The sequence below is a fragment of the Semicossyphus pulcher genome, unplaced genomic scaffold, assembly GCF_022749685.1.
Source record: "Semicossyphus pulcher isolate SPU_LCO1_2020_fin unplaced genomic scaffold, fSemPul1.0.p SCAF_11, whole genome shotgun sequence".
Taxonomy (NCBI): Eukaryota; Metazoa; Chordata; class Actinopteri; order Labriformes; family Labridae; genus Semicossyphus; species Semicossyphus pulcher.
In genome coordinates this window covers 21,101,158-21,122,846 of record NW_027211615.1, presented here as the reverse complement: position 1 = coordinate 21,122,846, position 21,689 = coordinate 21,101,158, and the positions used below count along the sequence as shown (strand labels likewise).

Sequence of the window (21,689 nt, the reverse complement as noted above, 5' to 3'; positions counted from 1 at the left end):
CTCCCTCTCTAACCCTCAAACCGCAAACCGAAGGGGAAATCACACAACACAGTGACTTAACAGTTTAGCACAAACACACATACGTATGGTTTAAATACACACACGCTCGCACGCGCACAAACGCTAAAATATGCAGATTTTCCTGATAAACTGATTAGCATTAGCTCGGCCCCGCTAAGACCAAACCACAAACAATCTACTGTACATTCCTCTAACCAAACAACGGCTTAACGCTCAGGATGATTTGACACCGCGGCGCACTCGCTCGCACACACAGAAATAAACAACAGTAAACACAAAAGCCACAGAAAAAAAAAGGGCGTAACAGCTAGATGAAATCATAGATGCACTTTAAACGGTGACCCAAACATCACTTTAAGAAGTAACAATTGGACAAAGTTGTACACAGCTAAAGTTACAGTATTATACACACACACACACGCGCGCGCTAACCCCCACCCCCTAGGAGTCTTAGGGCCTTAGTCAGCGTCTGTGTGTCCATGCGTGGGCCTGTTCCCTGGCAGGGTGAGAGGAAAAAATACCTTCCCATATGATGTAAACACCAAAGTCCCTGTGTGTGTGTGTGTGTGTGTGAGCGCGCGCGAGTGTGTGTGTGTGTTTGACTGGCATTCCCTGAGATAGGATTCGCTCTCTGTGACAGTTTTCCAAATTATTCCACAACACTGTGCAGTTTCTTTTTAAAGATAAGTTTCCCTGCCATCTCCGCTTTGTTCCACTGCACACAGTGGAAAGAGTCGGCAGAGAGCGGAGCAGACGGACGGGCCGACATGTGACATCACTGACTAAAGCGAGGAAGGGAGGTAAAAACAGAGGCCGCTGCTTTTAACTCAATTTTTTAGAGATGCCGTTTATTGATTTCGCGATGGTTTCGGTTAGTTCTGAGTAATGCCAAACAAGTGGACTTCATTATTTCTGCTGTTTTACAGAAAATATGATTATTGAGTCTTCAGGAGGCCAGGCTTTCATTTGATTTATTACATGACTCACATTTTAGATGTGTATTTGTGTGTGTGAGACAATGGTCTGGAATACAATGCATCCCATATGTTTCCGTTGCAGACAAAATGTTTGAACCTAAAGACCTGAGAAAAAATCTGCTAGAATAAATAATCAAATTATTTCAGTGTATGCAGCTGCATAACGTTTTGCAAGGCTTAAAATAAATTAGGCAAAGTGTTGCAGATGCATGTTACTACATTTCCCATAATGCAACTTAACAGCCTTTTTGACCCTTTAACGCTCCTTCCCTGGAACAGGGCGATGTCTCTTTAACTCGTAGTTGTTTTAGTAAAATAATTGTTTTCAAGCCAAATCAAGATAACCCTGATAACATCATCGGGGTTGGCAGACGTTATATCACTGTTTTCATCAGGGATGTTGCAACTTACCCTGTTTAGCCTCAATCCCACCTGAGTCATTGAATATTGGGAATCCAAGTCTGAATCAAGGTCTGATCTGACACTTACATAAATTAAACAAAGACATTGACAAACTGTAATGATATGGATAAAACTATAAAGTGGATCAGCTGTACTGATGTTGAGATGTGAAAGATAAACCGGAGAACGCAGCTCCTGACACAGACTCGTCTGGAGTTGTCGGGACTACAGAAACGCTCGTGGCTGTGCTGTGATGTCACAGAGTGAAGCTTCTTTCAGCTCACTGACAATCTTTGGCAGAGTACAAACACCGACTTGCAGAGCGCCCTTCAGCCAGACCACAAAGAAGATTTATTTTGTCTGTCATCAAGTTACTCCCACAATTTATGTAAGCTAGCAAAAGCTAATATGACCTAGTAAAGTTTGTAATATTTCCAGTGAAGGCATTGGGTCAGAGCTGGATGAAAATCTCCCTTTTAGCAGCATTTCTGTGATTATATTGATTTTATTTTGAACACCCAGAGAATGAACAACACTATCATAGATTGATAACAGCCCAGTTAAAGTTTTATTTAACCCCAGAGCACTACACATAAGTTTGAAATTGTCACAGAAGCAACTATTTCGTATTTTGTTTCAATGATTGTTAAGCTAACAATAGTTTAATAATCTATGAGGAGCGTGTGCGTGACTGGGCTTGATTAGAAAATGCAGGATGCTGCACCCTAAGTTGAGCCTGCTTAAAGTCTTTTACTGGACTAACATGCATCGTGTTGCTGCCAACCTCTGCGTTAGCACCAAAAAAGCTGCATTTTAAACTTGGCTCAAGTGAGTCCGAACGCAGCCTTAGGCTAGTTCTCCTAACAAAAAAAGACTCCTAACAAAGGGGTAGATGAAGTGAGGACAGGAGCCTTGTTCCTGTGATAACCTATAAAGAATTCAGTACACAGATGGGCCGGGCTCCCTGCAGACCTGATGAAACACACTTTTGTAAGTTGGATTCAATGTCACTTTCCTGGTACTGTTTACTGTGTTTGGTAACGTCGTCCGCAGGAGTGCACAGGAGTCTAAGGTTAAGGCAAGCCTGGAGGGACAATATTAGATCACAGAACAAAAAATGTACTTTAACTCCATTTTATTGAGGACTAAACTGAACCAAAGTTTGTCTAAAAGTTAGAATGAGGCCTTGTGTGGCGTGAGTTAAAGCATGCTCCTGCTGGTTTTTGGACTTAAAGCTGCCATGTGCAAGTATCCACCTGAAAATACTGCACAAAAACTGCCCTTGTTTTACACCTATGGACACCAAATTTCACTAACCGTACTCTTTGGCTCAGATTTCATGTTCTATAATGAAGCACCAGCCACACATCGACTGTGAAAATATTTACCATGACTACCCTCATATCTGGTCATATAAGGGCACATAGGAGATCAATTATATGTGCAGTTAGTTTGTTGCTAGGCAGCTTTGTCACAATACCCCTGTGACCTTCCGACCCTGCCAAGTCTGGTGTAACTGTCCCCGTCTCACACTCCTGTGTGTGTGTGCGTATGTGTGTGTTATCTGAGACGATGGTGCGACTGCCGCATAGCAACTGCGAACAGCTGTGATTTCACCGTGTGTGTGTGTGTGTGTGGCAGTTTTGTTTGTGTGCGTTTATGTCTGCGTGAAGCCGCCGTCACTGCTCATCTATGCAAACACCCACTACAACATAATATGGCACACTGTCAATTCCACAGCATGATAGACTCATAGACTCAATCAGCCAAAATGCACCCTCCCACCCCCCCCCTACACACACTCACACACACTCACACACACGCACTTGCACAGCCGAAAATAAAGAGCAGAGGGAGCGACGGAGCAGTCATTTCCCTGAGGATCCATTCATGTAAAATACTGTTATTCAAACCTCCCTCCCCCTTATTCAATAGTCTTATTCATCTCTCTCTTGACTGTAAAACCAAACACGCCTTGTCTTCTGCTTCCCAGTAAGAGCCTTTGTGCCTGCGAAACACACCAGCGCTCGGGTGCGTGTGTGCGTTTTCTCCGCTCTTCTCCATAAGAGGAATGTCCTTGGCCTGTCCGACCTGCATGCTCCCACTGAGCCCTCCGTCAAACACCTGGGGGCGGGCTCTCCCGCGCCGCCGCAGCCAATCAGGAGAAGCGGCAGTTAATGACATCAGTTAGCGGAGGATCTTTAGGACCGGCCCCTCGAGGTGATTCGTCTGCGAGAGAGTGCTCTTATTGTTATGATGATTAAGTGTTATATGAAGGGCTATCAGAGGAGAGCCCCTTAATGAAAGTGGAGCGCAGAGAGCAGAGGCAGCGGCGGCGGAGAGCTACGGAGGGAGGGAAGGAAGAAATTGAGCTAGAAGGAGGGAGAAATCGGAGCGAGAGAGGGGGAATATAAGGAGAGTTTAAGGTGGGAGAAGAAGACGGAGATGAGGCGAGAGGAAGGGAGAGGAAGAGGGAGCGCGGGGCTGAATATTCAGCAGCTGTGTCCAGACTTGCTGACTCTGGGTGTTCATGCTCTGAATGTAGCATGAGAGGTAGACAGTGTGCGCAGGAAACCGCTGTAAAAGAGCAAAAAGGAGAAGACGGAGGGGGAAAAAAAGAGAACAAGTGCGTGTATGAGAGGCATTCAAATGTGCATGTCTCCGTCGGCTCCTTTTCTGGCCTTATGTGTTTATCTGTGCAGGAATGCGAGTGTTTGAGAGTGTTTGTGCAAGTGTGAACGCTGGAGTTTCCCTTGCCATTTGGTGAAAGACTGGAACGCCCTGCCTCAGAGGAAAATTCCATCTTCAGCTGCTCCTACGCCGTCGTAAATCATCAGGCCGGGATGTCCGACGCATTCTGTTATTTTGTGAATAAGCGCTTGTCATTTGCCTTCTTGTTGTATCCACTTTCTCACCAGCCTCGCGTAATCCTCACTTAGCGTTTCACTACATTTCCCAGGATGCCCCATGACAGCCCAGCTCCCCACTCTTTCCCCCCACCTGAGAACGGGCCTTGACTTGTTGATATTCAGCTGCTGATCAGTCCAGAGTTGCAGCAGGATTTCTTTCCCAGTCTAGAAACAGCGTCATGTTTCGTGCTTGCATTGCATTCTGGTCTACCACCAAAGCTGTCACTGGAAATTTGTTAAGTATGCCTCCTCGACGATGCACAGCTCCCCGTGTGAATGCATGTCGTTGCAATCTGGAGGCTCTAGAAAGCAGCTCTTGTATTTAAAGACAGATTTTTTTTTTATTTGAGTCGCTTCCAGCAAACTATAAATACATTTCATTTGTATGGCTTCCACTGGAGAACTGCAGTGTCTGATTCTGTTTCACACGCTTCTGCACCCTTACAAGAGCACGATTATGGAGGAAACACTGGAGTTTTATTTGCCTTCCGATGTGATGGTTTGTTTCCACGCTGTGGTTCAGTTTTTCCTCCGAAGCAGTGACTGAAATGAACTTTTTTGGCTCTCCTGCTCAGAGATCCATCCATCCATTATCCACAATACCGCTTATCCTGTTCAAGGGGGCTGGAACCTATCCCAGCTGTCATTGGGGCGACAGGTGGGGTACACCCTGGACTGATCTCCAGTCAATCACAGGGCTGACACACAGAGACAGACAACCTTTCATGCTCACATTCACACCTACGGGCAATTTAAATGTCCGTAACAAGCTTGTGTTTGGACTGTGGGAGGAGGCCAGAGGGAACCTATGCTTTTACAACCTCCACACAGAAAGGCCCCCTACGTACAGGGTTCAAACTAGGAACCTCCATCATGTTTACAAGGGTCACACCAACTATGATTGCTGTATTATCTAGTTATATGTTACAGTACTACTACAGTTTTTGGTGCGTATATGGAAGAAGGTATTCATCTTAAACCTGCTCACACGGACACTGGTTGAAGTGAGCAAAAGTCAAGCACAGTTTTGATCAGGCCATAAGTTAAATACTGTACAAAGCATCACCCAATGAACCTATAAGTAGATTTGTGTGCTGCTGAACATGATTGTTTATAATCCAATAGTCTCTGTTTTTCCATAGTGTAAGTGAAATCTCTGGCTCCATCCTCACCATAACAAATTGGCAAGCCTCTGCTTCTGTTGCATGTTTTAAATATGCCGGGACACAGGGTTCTAGCCATGTTTTGACATCTGATAAGCCTTTAAACCCCTGGATTTATTACTCCTACTCAAAATCCTGCAACAACACGTCCCCCCCCCATGATGCCGTTCTTACATGTTTTAACCAGGGTTTAGATCAATCAGTCAACCCATCAATTTGTATTTATACAGCACTATATCACAACAAAAGTTATCTCATGATACTTAACATATAGAACAAGTCTAGATCTTAGTCTGTGTAATATTATTCATAGAATAACCCAGCTTAATCCCGGAGCAAGCACTCGGCAACAGCAGTTAACAGGAAGCTCGAGAAGAACAGGACACATAGGTGGATGACCGAGAGACATGGATGCAAATGTTGTCTGTGAGCTTTGCCTTCATACAGAGATACTTCCTCATCAGTCAATCCACAAAGTCGCAACGTTGCGATCGCGCAAATTCAACCAATCCCCACTAGGGATGCACGATATTGGATTTTTTGCCGATATCCGATATGCCGATATTTTACAATCATTTAGCCGATTACCGATACTGATACCGATATTTTTTTCCTGCACACCTAATTGCAGAGATCATCAACTCTCTTCTGTATTGGAATTAGCGTACAGTATAATGGGGATACTCTCATCCCATTTGTTACAACGGTCGGGGTGACGGGTCTTGAGATAGTTAATCAAGTTTGTAGTGTTGAAAGACTTTGCCTTGGCTCCTCCTCGCATCACCGAAGCTGAGCAGTATTCCGGACACTTTGAAAAACTTCCACACCACGGACATTTTGGCTTCTAACTCTCTCATGCTGCGGGAAGACACACGTGACGTCATGACGCTGCGCCGCGCAGGTCTTCTTCGCGCCGGGGACATTGCGCCAAGGTCGGGCATTAAATCAAGTATGCAGCAGGCCATTATTTTATCGGTTAATTATATTGGTGGATATCGGCGTGTTGGCCTATATCCGATAACGTGCTGATAATATCGTGCATCCCTAATCCCCACGCATTTCTTGGGAACTCATCATTGCAACTCTCCCGCAAATTAGACCGATCACCCAATTCCCCCCGCACGCATGCACTATAGCCTCACCAAAGTCACTTCTTAAGAGGGCATCCTTTTTCTGTTTCTTTCATATCTTTGGAACGATGTATGCTAAAGACAGGTTAGCCACAACAAGCATTGAAATTCTGTGTATCAAATTATAAGGCTGTTGGCTAGATCAACAGTTACACTGCAAGAAATGAGGACTGCAGTGATGCAGCGGGGTTGCCAACACACAGAGATCCAACAAAAACACACTGAGTCATATCCCAACACACTGCATTGGCCGAAAAAATGTGTGCAAGTGCGTCCTCCTCTTAACCTCTTGATTGTCATGTTGATGGATACAATACGTTAAAATCCTGCCTCGTAGAATTGAGGCACAGTATGAAGTTTCAGTGTCTGATGCATCTACTTCTTCTTGATCATTTTGGCCGGTCTCGGCGATGCCTCCGGCATCACGCCCACAACTGAGCCCATTGTGTTTTTATTCCAAGGCCTGCTTTAAGGTATGTCTTTGAGTGGGCATGTCGGTCGTGGTTAGGGTTAATGTTGGAGTGGGCGTGTCTTTGAGTTCGTCTGGAGCCAACAGATGGACCCTTCTCAGTTTATCCAACAAACACTACTATCACTGGCGTTCATTTGGCGCTGAGCAGATGGAAACTTCAGACTGTGCTCCAGAGTCAGTGTCAGGCAGGAATGAGAGGAGAAGCTGTAAGATGAACCCTGAGTACACAACAAGAGGTCTGAAGTGAAAGCTCAAAGGATATACAAGTGTTGCTCTGAAGCTCTAGAAAGGTTAGATCATGCTATGCTGTAGTAAAAGGCTAAAGAAGTCGAGGCAGATAAAGTATCAGTTGCCCTTGACTCTCTGGAGCTAACACGGAAGCCTCACCACATATTTTGTGCTGGCAGAGATGATGCCAGCCCCCCCTTCCTCCCCCCCACACATCACCCCTGGCTAAAGGAATGTAGCGGAAAACGAGGGACTCGAGATAGAAGATCAGAGGCCTTAATACGAACCACATTGTGTGTTGTTCTCCTGTTCCCCGTCTCCTGTGTTCTCCGCATCAGGAGTGAAACGGCCTTTGATGAATATCTACAAGGAGATTTGAGACTTATAAAGAGCGGCAATTTAGCCAGGTATGTTATCTTAAGCCTGGTAATTTGGGAATTCAATTCACTCGTAGGGGGAGCCGGGGGAGCCTGTGGTGTTTATCAGGCTGGCCAGCATCAGGTCTGTACACTGAAGCAGAGAGTTTCAGAGCTATCTAATCAATGACTGACCAAATCTTAAGGCAGGGGTTATCTCTGATCCCCGTTCCTTTCCTTCGTTATCCTCCTCTTTCTGCTGCATTTATGTATGTAAGTGTGAGTGTGCTGTAACCATGGATCGGGTCCTGTCTTTCCCCTGAGTTACACATCTAATCACGGCACCATCATCCCTCAACCCTAATTCTGTTGGCAGGGCCTGTCAAACAGCATACGCTGAAAGACGGGGTGACTTTGAAATGCTGCTAATGACCGTAGGATATAACTACCCTCTCCCTTTTACTCCCCCTCATTCTTTCTTTCTTGTCCACTCCTGTCATTCTTCTTTCTTGTTTGCTGCTATATTCTGCATCCACCGAATGCGAGGGCGATGGCGTGAGAGAAAACCACGAATCATTTGAAGAATTCCAGGATGAATCAAGCTGGCCGTGGACAGGCTGGGGAACAAAGTCATTAAGGGTTAATATAAAGACGAGCGCCTGTCCAAGTGTTATTTAACCTTTATTTAAACTGGGCAGCCCTGCAGATTACAAATCTCCTCCATCAAGGGAGGCCGGCCAAGACGCGGCATCCAGACAAACATTAAAGCCTCAGACAGAGAGAAACACACAAAAGCAAAATAAAATCAAAGCAGAGATTCTGCTTTATAAGCACTCCAATAGGCAACACTTCAGCGTCAAACCAGCCGGCTCACTGCCAGACCTATTTAAATCTTGACTAAACAAAGCAAAGACAGCTCCTTATTGAGTCTGCCACAAGAACCTTCATTAACCGTGTAAACTCACGAAGAGAGAGCTTTCAGCTTTAAATCAGTTTGCAGCCAGCTCCATGAAGAGGGAGCCGAGTACATAAAGGCACTTTTGCCTCATTCAGCGCTGACCTCAGGGACAGAAAGGAAAAACAAATCCTGCAATTTCCCACCTACTTTTTTTTTTTTTTTAGAAATGTAGGAAAAGAGAGAATTAGTCGACCTGGAGTTGACTTACATATTTATAGATAAAACCGTAGCGGAGAATAAGCCGAGCGGTGGACGGGGTGGCTGTCAGCTCCAGCGCGGAAGGTGACACTGATGAGAGACAGAGGTACAGTCGGTAATACAGCTCAGTGCTACAGCGGCTAAGACAAGACGGAGGTGATGCATGTGGATATAAAACAACTTAATCAAGTGCTAGCATGGCAATGGGAGCAATCATTCTGCCTCAGCAAAGGGAACAAATCAGTTTAGTCTGCTTACTCCTTTGCACAAGCTTTTTCCTGCTTTCCAGCTTCAACAGCAACAAAATCAAATTTGAAACTTGCTTGAGAATGGCAATACATCACGGCGAGTCTCCTGCAGAGGTTTATTTTGTCAAACTTTATCTCTCGATAGACATTTCAGTGGGATGCACATCATCTTCTAGTGAACTTCCAAGTTGACTCGAACATTTAAAGAACGCAGGGAATCAAATCACTACCGTCCTGGTCTGATTTATAGGGAACACTGACCCTCTGTGACCCTGGCTCCACTAGTGCTGGGTCATGTCAGGTTGGGGAATCGCAAGACATAGTACCAAGGACAGCCTTGCTTTGGTATCTCCGGTGTTTCGCCCCGGATGTTCTGGCTGCTGCTCCCGAGTAAGGAGTGAAGGATTGTTCCCGAGGAAACCAAGGTCATAGAGTTGCAGAAGACTGTAGTCGCCTGTTGAGCAGAGATAGATGGAGAATGCTGTTGATGAAAAGGGTCGGCCAAACATCCTTTGTCAAGGTCATTGGAGGAAGTGTTGCTTACTGATTTTTGGTTAAATAGGAGGAGGATCTTCAGAATGAGGTGAATTCATTCACAGAATTATTTGCTCGTTCTCTTCTGCATACGTCTTCAACATCTCCTGAGCATCTTCCTTCCAATCAACCTGAGTATAAAAAACACACACCATGTAACCACAATGTTTCATCAGCGTGTCATCCCCTCCCCCCTCCAGCCCTGTCATACTGCCACATAAAGGCAAAACAGTTGTACACGTCAATGTCAGAAATGTCAAACAAGACTCGGCAGCCATCCTCGTGGCTCTGTGAGGCACGGTGGTGCTTTGAGCTAATTGCTAATGACAGCATGCTAACATGCCCAGCATGAAAGCACTAATGTTTAGGAGCTATATATGTTTACCACGTTCATGCTAATACTGGCTAATTAACACAAAGCAAAGTACAGCTGAAGCTAAAGGGAATGTGATTAGCGGTGCAGTGATTATGTTGTAGATCAAAGTATTGGACAATGAAATTACATTTTGACATTATGATGGTGTTAAATGAAAAGTTAATGCAGGCCATCCAGACGGCGACACCATCACTAAAGTCTGTAGGATTGATCTGGTGACCATGAACACTTGAACATAATTTCTGAATGCGTGTGTAACATTTTGTGCCATGTAATATAAAAGATGCTGTGGGATGTTTCAAAGGAATAGTTACAACTTTGACCAGCTGAGGCACTAGAAGAAGAATAAAGGATCACAAAAGTCAGTAGGATTCATCATCTGGGCCCGGTTGAAAATCGGTTTACCTAATCGGATGAGGTAATCCAATCTTGCCACAAACTTTTGGGTAGTATTGGGATAACTTTGATCTGAAAATCAGGATTATTCTGATCCAAGCAGAGGGGAGGATTCCGGCTTGGTTACAGGAAGTAGCTCAAACAAAACACCATTTTTACAATGATGTTGATATTTATTTTTTTATATATTTTGCTCTTGAATTGCTGAATTGCTACTGTGACATAGAAGATGATGTAGATATTAGGGTTGTGGAAAAAACAAAGGATTTTGTCCCCATAAAATATTTCACCATATAGTCCATATCAAACATAAAATATTCAAATAAAAGCAACTGACAGGATCTTTTATTTTGTGTGAATTTGGCGCCCCATGTGGACAAAGTATGAAGTCCTGTTCAGAGCACTGGTAATCCAGAGTTGGTAATCCTTAAAAGTCAGTATCTGGATAAGAGGCTTATATTTCTAGCTCCGTTCACCAGTCAGTTTAGAACTGAAGAAGCCTTTCGGATGAGAGGTCAAAGGTCTTCAAGAACTTCAACCAAGTCCAGTTGCCTTTTGGATTAAGCTTAGAAGTATCTGGATAAGGTTGATCCTGTCCATTTTTCATTGAACAACCGGGATAAAAATAAGGATGGATTGCCTCATCCTGGATAGAAAAACAGTGGAAGTCTTATCATGATTAAACCTTGTGAACGCCCTGGTCCTTGGGGCCATGAACATGGGTAACACATTTCATGACAATGCATCCAATATGGAGACATTTAACCAAAGTGAGAGACCTAAACTTTGGTACCAAAACAATACATTTTGTTACCTTACTGTGAGAAATATAAGCATGAATGCATTTTTATTTATAACTTAAGAAGTTAAAGTTGTTATAAGGCTGAAACTTGTAAAATTGTTTGCTCTTATATTAAGGCCATGTCCACACATGTACACGGGTATTTTTCAAAACATAGCCTTTTCTCTGCGTTTTGACCTTTCGTCCACACACAAACGCCATTCAAGGTCACTGAAAATGGATCTTTTGTAAAACTCCAGCCAGGCCAAGACTTTTAGAAACTCGGGGTGAACGTCGTATTTGGCTTGTGACGTCAGGCTGTGCGCTGTTATCTCCTTTTGTGAGGCGTCACAAATGAGGCGACATTCCTTGCAACATAACGGACGTGACGTAAACAGTGATGATAATACCCGTGTACGTGTAGACATGGCCTTAGATATTTACCTAACTGAACCTTTGCTTGAATCCACTGATTATGTAAATATACAGATAACTATAAAAGAGATTAAATAACTTAACAGACTTACAGGATGGTCAGTAGTGAATGAATTCTGCGTGCAGTGTTTTATTTGATTGGATAAAACCCGCTCATGAATCACGGCAGAAGAGGAGCATCTGAAGCTCCCGTTCTGGTGTAATTCCTCATATCACTTTCCGTCCTGTTTGTGAGTCCATGAACAGCCACTATTTTGTTTTGTCAGCATCCAGAACACGTTTCAGTTGACATAAGGTATCTTGTGCGGTGTTAAAAACAGCTTGTAGGAGTGGGAGGGAGGAGTGAAGGATGTAAGGAGAGTTGTATCATCAGCAGAAGCCGTGTAAGTATCGTCAGCAAAGGCAGGCCGGAGAGGACTGTATAGGCTCCTGACAAACTGCTGCCTCACTCCTTTGTCCTTCACTTCTTTCAAATCCCACTTTCTCTTCTCACAAGAACACATTTCTTTTTCTCTGCTCGCCTTTCGCTGCCAAAGGTGGCGTAATAAACTCTTCGATCTTGATATGCTTTCTCAATCAAGCATGAGGCCGTGCGCTATCACCGAGTTTTAGCTCATTTGCTTATTGATTCCGATCTTCCATTTCAGCCAAATTTTGCAGAGGGCTCAAAGAGCAGAGCGGGTCGGATGGAGCCAGAGAGGGCGGACCTCTGGAACTGGACAGGCTCTTCCAGTGGTTGTTGCCATGGTTTTTTGTTTGTCGGGACAAACTGTCGGCCAGTGGCTGAGAGCCTGAGCTGCTGTTTGTTAAAGATAAGTGGAAAAGCCAGAGGGGGGAAGAGAAGGAGAGACAGACAGACACAGAGAGGAGGGCCGGCTTAATTTTTTTTTCTGTTTTTGACTGCAGGACATCCAGCTGACAAACACTCACCACCTCAAAGCTTCACCCACCCCGGTCTCCCCTCAATGTGGGGATCCCGATAGATCATGTCCCCTCTTTAAAGAGTTCACCGAGCATTCCCTCCTCACGTTTTCCTGACCCGCACCCTCCCCGCCCGCTATCAAAGCTGTGTTGGCTGTTCACTGGACGCTTTGATATTGTATAGTGTTCCTGGCAGTCTCTCCCTCTCTCTCTCTTACCGTCTCTCCCTCTCTCTCCTTTCCCACAATATTGTAAAAGAGCAGAGAGCGCCAGCAGGGACCTGCTCACTGTCAGAGAGAAAAGACAGGAGGGCCTTAGAGGGAGCGAGGGAGGGACCGGGTGAGGGAGGAGAGGAGGATAAGGTGGTAACAGCGAGTGAGGGAGGGTTATCTTTCTATCATTTTTACTCTTCTTGTTGGCGTTGATTGTTTTGTAGCGTTTGATCAAATCTGAACTGGGTTAAATCTTTTTATTGTATCAGGAAGCTTCGTTGAGTTTTTAGGATCAGCTGTCAACATTTGTGATCTCTTACTTTTCCACATCTTTTCTGAGAAGTGCTTCAAAGACGCTTGGTCCCAACGCTAAATTGACAAGCTAATTTGACAAGCTAATTTGAGTAAAGCAACTATTTTCATGGTACACGTGAATGTTTTAACTGGAGACTCTACTTAAATGGACATAATTAATGAGTAAATTAAAGAACTAGTTCTGTATTTAGTTAAATTCACCTTCTTTCAATGCTAAATTTATCTAAAGGCCTCTCATGTCGGAAGAATGGAGCTCAAGATAGGAAGGGATTAGCTTAGCCTAGCTTAGCAGCTAGTTCTGCTTTCTCTTAAACTCAGATTTAAAATATAATGGCGGACTCTTGCGCGGCCGAAGAATAAACCTTTAAATGTCAAAAGTTTTTGCTACTCAATCGAATAGCTAGTGTTACAAAAGGGGCCTTGAAACAAATTATCTTTAAAATAATAGGTTAAGTTACGTGACGTTGATTATGCTAGCTGGTTAGTCTGCTAGCTACCTGTTACTCGGTGACAGGAGCGGCGTTTAGTGGTGCAAACAGGAAGTCCTCCGTAGACCAGACCGTCTCATTTCAGTTCAGCTTTAACGGTGCCTGAATTTTCATTGACATGAAATATAAAAGACATATAAAAGCATAACTCGGACAAGCTGCAGTCAGCTGATCGAGAGGACACGTGGTTGTTCCTGCAAGAACACAGCCCAACAACACTTGAGTGTTTGTAAGAGTTCTGTTTCTCTTGCAAATGATCTTTAGATTAGGAGCACATTTACAAGAGAACCACAGGGAGTTTTGTTCGGGCCTTTTGTGTACATTTATCATTTTAACCGGCAAGAGGGATGTTTCATGCCACAGAAAAATTACAAGCTAGGGACTTCCGTGTTCGCTACATGAGTTAGCTCTTTGCTAATTAAACAACTCCCTGACTTTTTATTATATCCTTAATTTAATCAGGAAAAGTCCCATTAAAATTAACAATCTCTTTTTCAAGGGAGTCCTGGCCAAGACAGGCAGCAGCATAAAAAACACATAGTTACAGACAAAATAGCATTTAAATAACACAAAAGAGAACAGAAAAGCATCAGCAAGTCGCATTTTAAACGTTAGATTTCTAGCCGTCGCTTTTGCAACCAGGTAAAAAAATCTACATCTGAAAGAGTCCACCTCTATTTCTTTCATTTTGGATTTAAGAGCACTTATTGAAGCACTTAACTTGTTGGCCTCTTAGCTTATTAAATCTGTTAGCACCTTGGAACCGGGTCAAAAAAAGAAACCAACCCTCCTATTTGGTAGAAGCAGTAGTAGTAATGATTTCCAACACACACAGCTTGTTGAATGGCATCCCAGGAGAGCACACCGACTTGACCTGAACGGAGTGACTGAGAAAAGATCGGACCGACTGAGTGAGCAACCGAGCGAGCGAGTAACTGAGCGAGCGTGCACCGACGTGTGATTGCACGTGGGCCCCTCTGTGTGTGTCATGGCCATTACCATGAAGTCTGGAGCCGTGGGCCCGGGCTTTTTTTAAGCTTGACCTGACTGTCGCAGGCAGTTCACCGCGCACACACACACGCACAGTATCCCTGTGTTCCACTAAGGGACCTTCAGGCTGCACACACACACACAAGTCACCTTCAAGTGTCCACATTTCCAACCTTGTGTGTCTGCGTTTGTGTGTGTGTGTCTGATTGTTCGTTCATCCTCAGAGAGCGAGGCTGAGCGTGACTTCATGATCGCTGGCTGCTGATGAATCATACCAAACTTACTCTGTGTTTGCCTGATGCAAATGTCTGTTTGCTTTGTTGGTTAGCCTACTTTGGAGGAGGGAGGCTGCGTGTGTCCGCGTGTGTGTTGTCTTGAATTATTCACTGGCAGTATTTGATTTCCTTGCACCGCACATTTCTCCGCATGTCCTCTCTGAGCGTCTCATGTATGTGTGCGCTTGCTTTTTTTAGTAAAGCAGCACCGTGCTGCTCTTACAGCACACGCAGTGGCCCCATTGATGTGTTCTGTGCTCTCATTTTTCAATGTGAAAGTTCTGGGCCTCAGTTCCCTAAATACACTCTATATTATGTGCTTATTATCTGCTTAGTTGGTTTGCCAATAGACGGAGTGGGCAATGTTTAATCCTGTAGCAGGACAGGCTGTGAACTTACATTTATAGTGTTTAGGGGCTTTGACCTAATTTACGCCATGTACATTAAGGATGCTTGATTTTGCATTTTGGACAATATATTTTACAGCATATCTGAAACTGACAAATATGCGCTTTATTTGTTAATCTCTCAGTTATTTCCAGATTAATTCGTAGATTCTTTAGACTATAATATTTATAAATACAGAAACAAAAATGTTTATTTCAACACCCAGAGCCAGAAGTGATATCTTCAATCTGTTTGTTTTGTCTGATCATCTAAAGATTTCCAATTTACAATGGAATAAAACAGAATAAAGCTGCCAGTCCTCCAATTTCAGAGGCTGGATCCAAGCCATGGCTCCAGGGATAAAAAATGTTGCTCCACTACTTTGGTCCACACTGAAATATCTCAAGTGAATGTGATCAATATTAAATATTAAATTAGTACAGACGATCAAGGCATCCCCAGAGAATGAATTTTGGTGATTCTCAGACGTTTTAAACCATGATATTAACATTTTTGGACTGAAATATATCAAGATCAACTGGACGCGTGGTCGCACAGTTTGTTACCGATATTCATGGTGCCCTGAGGGTGAGTCCTCCGACTGTTGATTCCTCTTCTGGTGCCTCCTGCTGGTCAAAGTTGTAACTTTCCAATGAAATAACCCACAACACCATGTGGATTATACTTGGCACTACATTTTTTAGATAATAATACAAAGAGATTTTTTTGGCTTTTGCGTTTATTGGACAGGATAGCTGAAGAGAGACAGGAAATGTGGGGATTAGAGAGTGGGGGATGACATGAACCAGACTGGGACTCCAACCTGCGTCGAGGACCGTAGTCTCTGTTTATGGGGCGCCTGCTCTACCAACTGAGCTAAACCAGCGCCCCACTTGGCACTAAATTTTTGTACAGAAATTCATGGCCCCCACATTTAATCCTCAGGACAAACATCTGTTCTGAATCTGACAACAGTTCTGGGAGTGGAAAAATATTGCAAATCTCTTAAATCTGTGAAAATTTTATGAAACTAATGAAGCAATATTCCAAAATGTTTGGCAATTTGTTTTATTAAAAGCCATGGTTCTCAACTGGTGGGTCAGGACCCAAAAGTGGGTCGTGGAGCTGATTTCAGTGTGCTTGAAAAAAAAAAATGCTGTGCTTTTATTTTGAAGGTTTCCTGTGACGTGCGTGTACTTGTGGTGTAGTTTCTTCACACTCCGTGTATCCACTGATTGGGTAATCCCAGCTACAGTTCCTTGAAACTCGATGAGCCGTTCAGTAGTCGTATTTATGTTGCACTTTTTTAGTTTATTTCTGGAGAAAAACGGCTGCTTATTAAATGAATTGTAGAGGGAATATTTTCCTCGCACTGCTGCCTGCTGGTCAAGTAGCCGTCTCTGGTGCACCATATTTTATGTACACTTGAGTGGTTGAGAAATCTGGGTGGTGATATGTCATTAGGCAAGACCAGTTGAGAGCCGCTGTATTTAAGTATCCTTAACATTACTACGTTAAACCCTCCACAGACATTAGTGAGTATTATATTTGAACAAGACTCTTTCTTAGTTCCTGACTGTCTGCTTTTCAAGTATAAACCAGTCCAGTGTTCCTCTGGTGAATCGCCGTCCTCTGCAGAGACTAAATCAGTCCTCGGAGGGAAAGGCAAAGAAAAAAAAACCCCTGTGTGTGTGTGCGTGTTTGACTATATCAGCCGAGGCAGCCGAGAGCAGCAGCCGGGACCTTCGGGGTCAGGAGCAGTCCTCTGGGACACCCTGACCTCTGACCTCTATCCCATAACTCTTTGCTGCTGTGGATGACATAAAAGGAAGACACAGTCAGACCTTATAGGATGTGATTGGCTTCCTTAAAGCCCTCTGGATCCATGATATTTGTCGTCCGGGAAAAGCAGGAAATGCAGAAACTGGGGGGGAAACGATTTCACGGGCAGAGAATGGAGAACATCACAAGGCTTCTATCAACTGGTGTTGACATATATGTAGCAGAAGTTATTATTTCCCAGTCTCTGAGAGACTTCTCATTTTCTCATTCTCTCTGTTGATCTTCCTTCCCCCCTTCCATCCATCCAGCATATGTGTAGGAGGGATAAAGGTCGTCCTTTTGTCATCAAAACTCCAGATTAGTTTTGCCTCGGTGCATCTGACTCTCTGCTTTATCACTGTGGCCAGAGGAGCCACAAGGTTCAGCTCACCCCTCTGCAAAGTAATAACTCCAACCAGCTTCTCTTCCATTCTTCGCCACTATCTCCTACACTACTATTACTACTCCATTCTGGGTTGTGGGGATTATTTTCATGGCACTGGCTTTATTGGGCTGTATAGTGAAGACTGACAGGAAAGCGCGGAGCAGGAGGATGTGACATGCAACGTGTGTCATGAGCTGCGATCAAACTGACAAAGTTGTAATAGTCGCTTCAGTCCGCCGAGGCCCAGCGCTGAGCATAAAGGCGCTGCTGACAGCATGTCATAAGCCTATCTAGGTTTTATTTTAATATTTCTGCCCTGATGTGGTTTTGGGGGTTCTGTTACTTGATGACTGGGGGATTTCTCTGAAAGTCAGCTCGGCTAATATTGCAGCAGACTGGAGAAACGATGTACATTATTGAAACGTTTCCTCTGGCTTCAGCACACAAAGTGTCTGACGGAAAAAGCTGCCAACAGGGAACACAGATCTGCAGAGGATTACGTAAATGTGGCATGTGATTTAGACGGGTATCCGCGAGAGCATGAATGCAGCGTTAGATGATTACGCTGTCAATTAGGGCGCGTGAATTAGCTTACACCGTCTCCGCTCTCAGAGGAGTTTGTTAACCTTCTTCCCTGCATGTAAACACTGGTGGCCTCTGACTCCAGATAAGAAAGGCTTCAGAGAGTCTTGAGGTCAGAGGTCGGCAGGGTTACTTAGAGGTCAGCGTGTGTCTTTAAAATGAACACATCTTCTTGGTTTTGTCTCATTTCGATCATCTTCTCTAAACAAACAAGCTTTGATCTCAGTATATTAAAATTTGATGGTTGATTTCCGAAGGAGAATCTTTGACAGCTTCTAATCAGTGGTTGGATCATGACACTGTTTCTCTGTCTGTTTGCAGAGTGCACTGGAGTGAATTGATAAATTGATCTGAAAAATGTTTTGCTTTTAGGGTGCACCACTGTTAGCTGACGCTTGACACGGCTGGAACCAATCTGCACTTAGTAAAAGGACTGTCAATATTTTGTCAGACATGCAGTGACAAATGAGTCCTGGCAATGACAAATGTAGCTCAGTTTGAGCTTTCTGATTCATTTCTATTTGTAGAAGATTTGTAAAAGATTTGGGTGAAAAAATGGGTCCCAAATTTTAAATAGGCGTACTCCCTCCAAAACAGGATTTTCATAATTAGTAGTAAGGAATGTTGTGATGGTTTCCTCTCAGAGCGACGCGTTACATCTGGGTTTGCATTTATATTTAACATAATTGTTAAATTTAGCCTAAAAGAAAACTATTGTTTTCTCTAAAAATGTTCTTCTTTGGTGCGCCAGTTTAGCTCAGTTGTAAGGGCAGTGCTCCATGTACAGAGGCAAAGTCCTTCACGAACCCTTGACCCCGGGTTCGACTCTGACTCACGGCCCTTTGGTGCATGTCATCCCCTCTCTCTCTCTGACCCATCTGTCAATCTTCAGCTGTCCTATCCAGTAAAGGGGACAAAACAATGCTCTCTAAAAAATATATGTTTCCTTTTAAAAATCATGATAATTACGTAGTTTGACAAAACGTACCTTACTAGCTTTTTCGACGGCGTTTAACTCCATGACATGGGATTCATCGCTACTCAGTTCTTAAGTTGAGTTTATGGGTAAAAGATGAAGAAAAAGTTTCCTTCTTGCTTTGAGAGGAGATGAGTAGATTAATATAACTCTCACATCTGTATGTTTAACGTTAAGCTAGAGCCAGGACACGCTTAGCTTAGCCTAGCATAATAACTTCAACCGGGGAAACTTGGCTAGCTAGCTTGGCTCTGTCAAAAGCTAACAATAGCTGTGTCCCAATCCACAGGCTGCAGCCTTCGAAGGAGGCGGTCCACGGAGGATGCTCCATTCACAGCCTGCGTAGACCGTTAAAGCCGAACTGAAATGAAGCGGTCTGGTTTACCCCTGTGTCACCAAACGCCGCTCCTATCGCCTAGCAACAGGTAGCTAGCAGGCTAACTAGCTAGCGTAACTAACGACGAGCAAGTTAACCGATTGTTTTAAAGTGAATTTGTTTCAAGGGCCTTTTCGTTTTCTTGTAACACTAGCTATTTGATTGAATTGAAACCAAAAACGCATCTGAAGGAGCCTTTAAATTGGGACAGCCTTCGACGCGCTTCTGTGACACAATCGAAGGCTGCAGCCCCTGGATTGGGACACAGCTAATATCTGCCTACTAGCGTCTCTAAAGCTCACCAATTAGCATGTCATATCTTGTTTGTTTGATCCATACAAAGAGATGAAGTGTTAAAAGGACACATAGTTTTATAGGGGGTTATGTACTAGATTATTTCTTGTCAGCTGTAGTCACTCTCTGTCGTCACTGCGAAGTTGACAGTCACTCTGCTAAGCTGGCTGGCTGCTGTTGGTAGCATGATGCAATACACAGAAGAGAAGTATCAATGTCCTCCTCTCAGTCTTATCAAGAAAGTGACGGATATTACCCAAAATGTTGAACTATTTTTGCCAACACTATGTGCTACATCTCTATGAACTGAGACCCTGCAAATTGATTAAATTGTCTAAACAGTACAGTACAGTAATACAATTTCACATTTGAGATGTTGAAACCAGGAAACTTGAGATCATTTTCTCAAAAAAAATCACTTAAACAATTTAAAGTTTAAGCCGGTTATCGTTTAAGCTTTGCTGCCATTTATAATAATGAGCAGCCGGCTGTTTCACTCGGAGGGTAATTTCCAGCCTTTGTTACCTGTCAGAGTCTTATGGAACCTATATTCATGGCGGCGTGATAATAGAAACAAGAATCTGACTAAAGTGTACCACCAACCTCTCAGCATTCAAGTCTGCTGCTTCAAGTGGAGAAAGCCATTTACTCTAATTGAATGTTGTCTTTAAAGTCCATGTTATCAGGGTGCAGAGAGCAAACAGAAGCAGTGTGGTGCCAGGGTCACAGCGAGAACAGAGACACACCGTGCAGATTACAGCTGCGCACAAATCGCATCGGTATGCACAGACACTTGGATGGAGTGTGTAATTACAGACGCACAAACAAAAAAAAAAAAAACACATGCACACGCTAAGCCAAATGTGGACATGCCAAACAGAGATGAACACAAATCAAAACAAAGCATGCAAACACAAAAGAGATCCAGAGAACGAAGACGACAGAGAGAATAGCACAGTCCCATCTGTCAAACAAATGTGAGGATGCTTCTCACACACACACGCATGCACACACACACACGCAGCAGGCATCATTTAGTCTGAACTCGAACGATATCTGCCTTTGTCCTTTAGCAGTCGGTCCTGAGGGGCGGCTGTAGAAGTTGCATGAAAGTTTGTTTAGAGCTGAGCGAGTGTGTTAAGCTTTATGAGAGCCCACGGGAGACATGGCACACACACACACACATGCATCTACGCATACACACACTCAGGCACGAGGCTTGGGCGGCAGCTCGCACTGGCCCCAACCAACAGTGAGGAGTTTGTTGTCATAGCAACAGTAAAATGAGATGACTTTACTGTCAGCCGTAATGTTTCATGGCCCCCTCGCCGCTATGGCAACATAACAAGGAGGAGGAAGAGGAGACGGAGAGAAAGAGAGCATCAGAGCCGTCTCTGCTTTGCACAGGACTCCTACCAGGAACAATGATGCCCCCACTTCCTTCCTAAGACAAACACACTCACACCAAGATATGCATTGATACACACACTCACACACACACACACACCTTGAAAAGCCTGTCAAACACCCTCTCCACCTCGCCCATCCCTTTGATTTTGCGCTGACTATTTTCAGCTACGGCGTTATCGTCGCCGGAGCAATTTGAATTCATTACGCTCAATGTCAATATTGGTGCAACAACGCCGCAGCTCAGACAGGTACAGCTTGTTGAATGAGCGTGCGAGCTGTCAGGAAGCGTGAGGAGTGAAAAGAGAGGAGTGAAGAAGTGGAGAGCAGATCAAAGACATCAGCATTTCCCTGCGCCGTGGGACGGAGCAGCGGGGGTGACTCTAGGCCGGCCGACTATATGTGAATCAGGAGCGTAGCAGCTATACATTTCAATTCTATATTTAGCTCCGTCCTTCTACTACAGCCCAATGACTGTACATGGGGGATGAGTCTCCACCTCCATTCATTGTACAAAAGTGTAGCCGAAATACCCCCAAAAGCGGGCGCTGGCATCTTGCGTCTTTTGAGCAGAAGTCTGACATCCCGTCCCTTCCGCTAACCAAACAACACATTTAACCTGCAAAAAAAAATGGCAAAGATCCCTCGCAACAGTCAACAGCAGAACAGCTTCTTT

At 44.1% G+C, this 21,689-nt stretch overlaps 1 protein-coding gene across 2 annotated transcripts in view; it reads left to right on the top strand.

Moving 5' to 3' along the window:
* Positions 1-21,689, top strand: part of ches1 (checkpoint suppressor 1) — a 69,827-nt gene that overhangs the window by 5,894 nt on the left and 42,244 nt on the right. The window contains exon 2 of one of the 2 annotated variants that reach the window (XM_069686607.1): positions 747-821. The exons of the other annotated variant lie outside the window; for it this stretch is intronic. The gene's annotated coding sequence lies outside the window, so the exon portion shown is untranslated. The remainder of the gene's footprint in view (positions 1-746; positions 822-21,689) is intronic. 2 annotated transcript variants of the gene reach the window in all.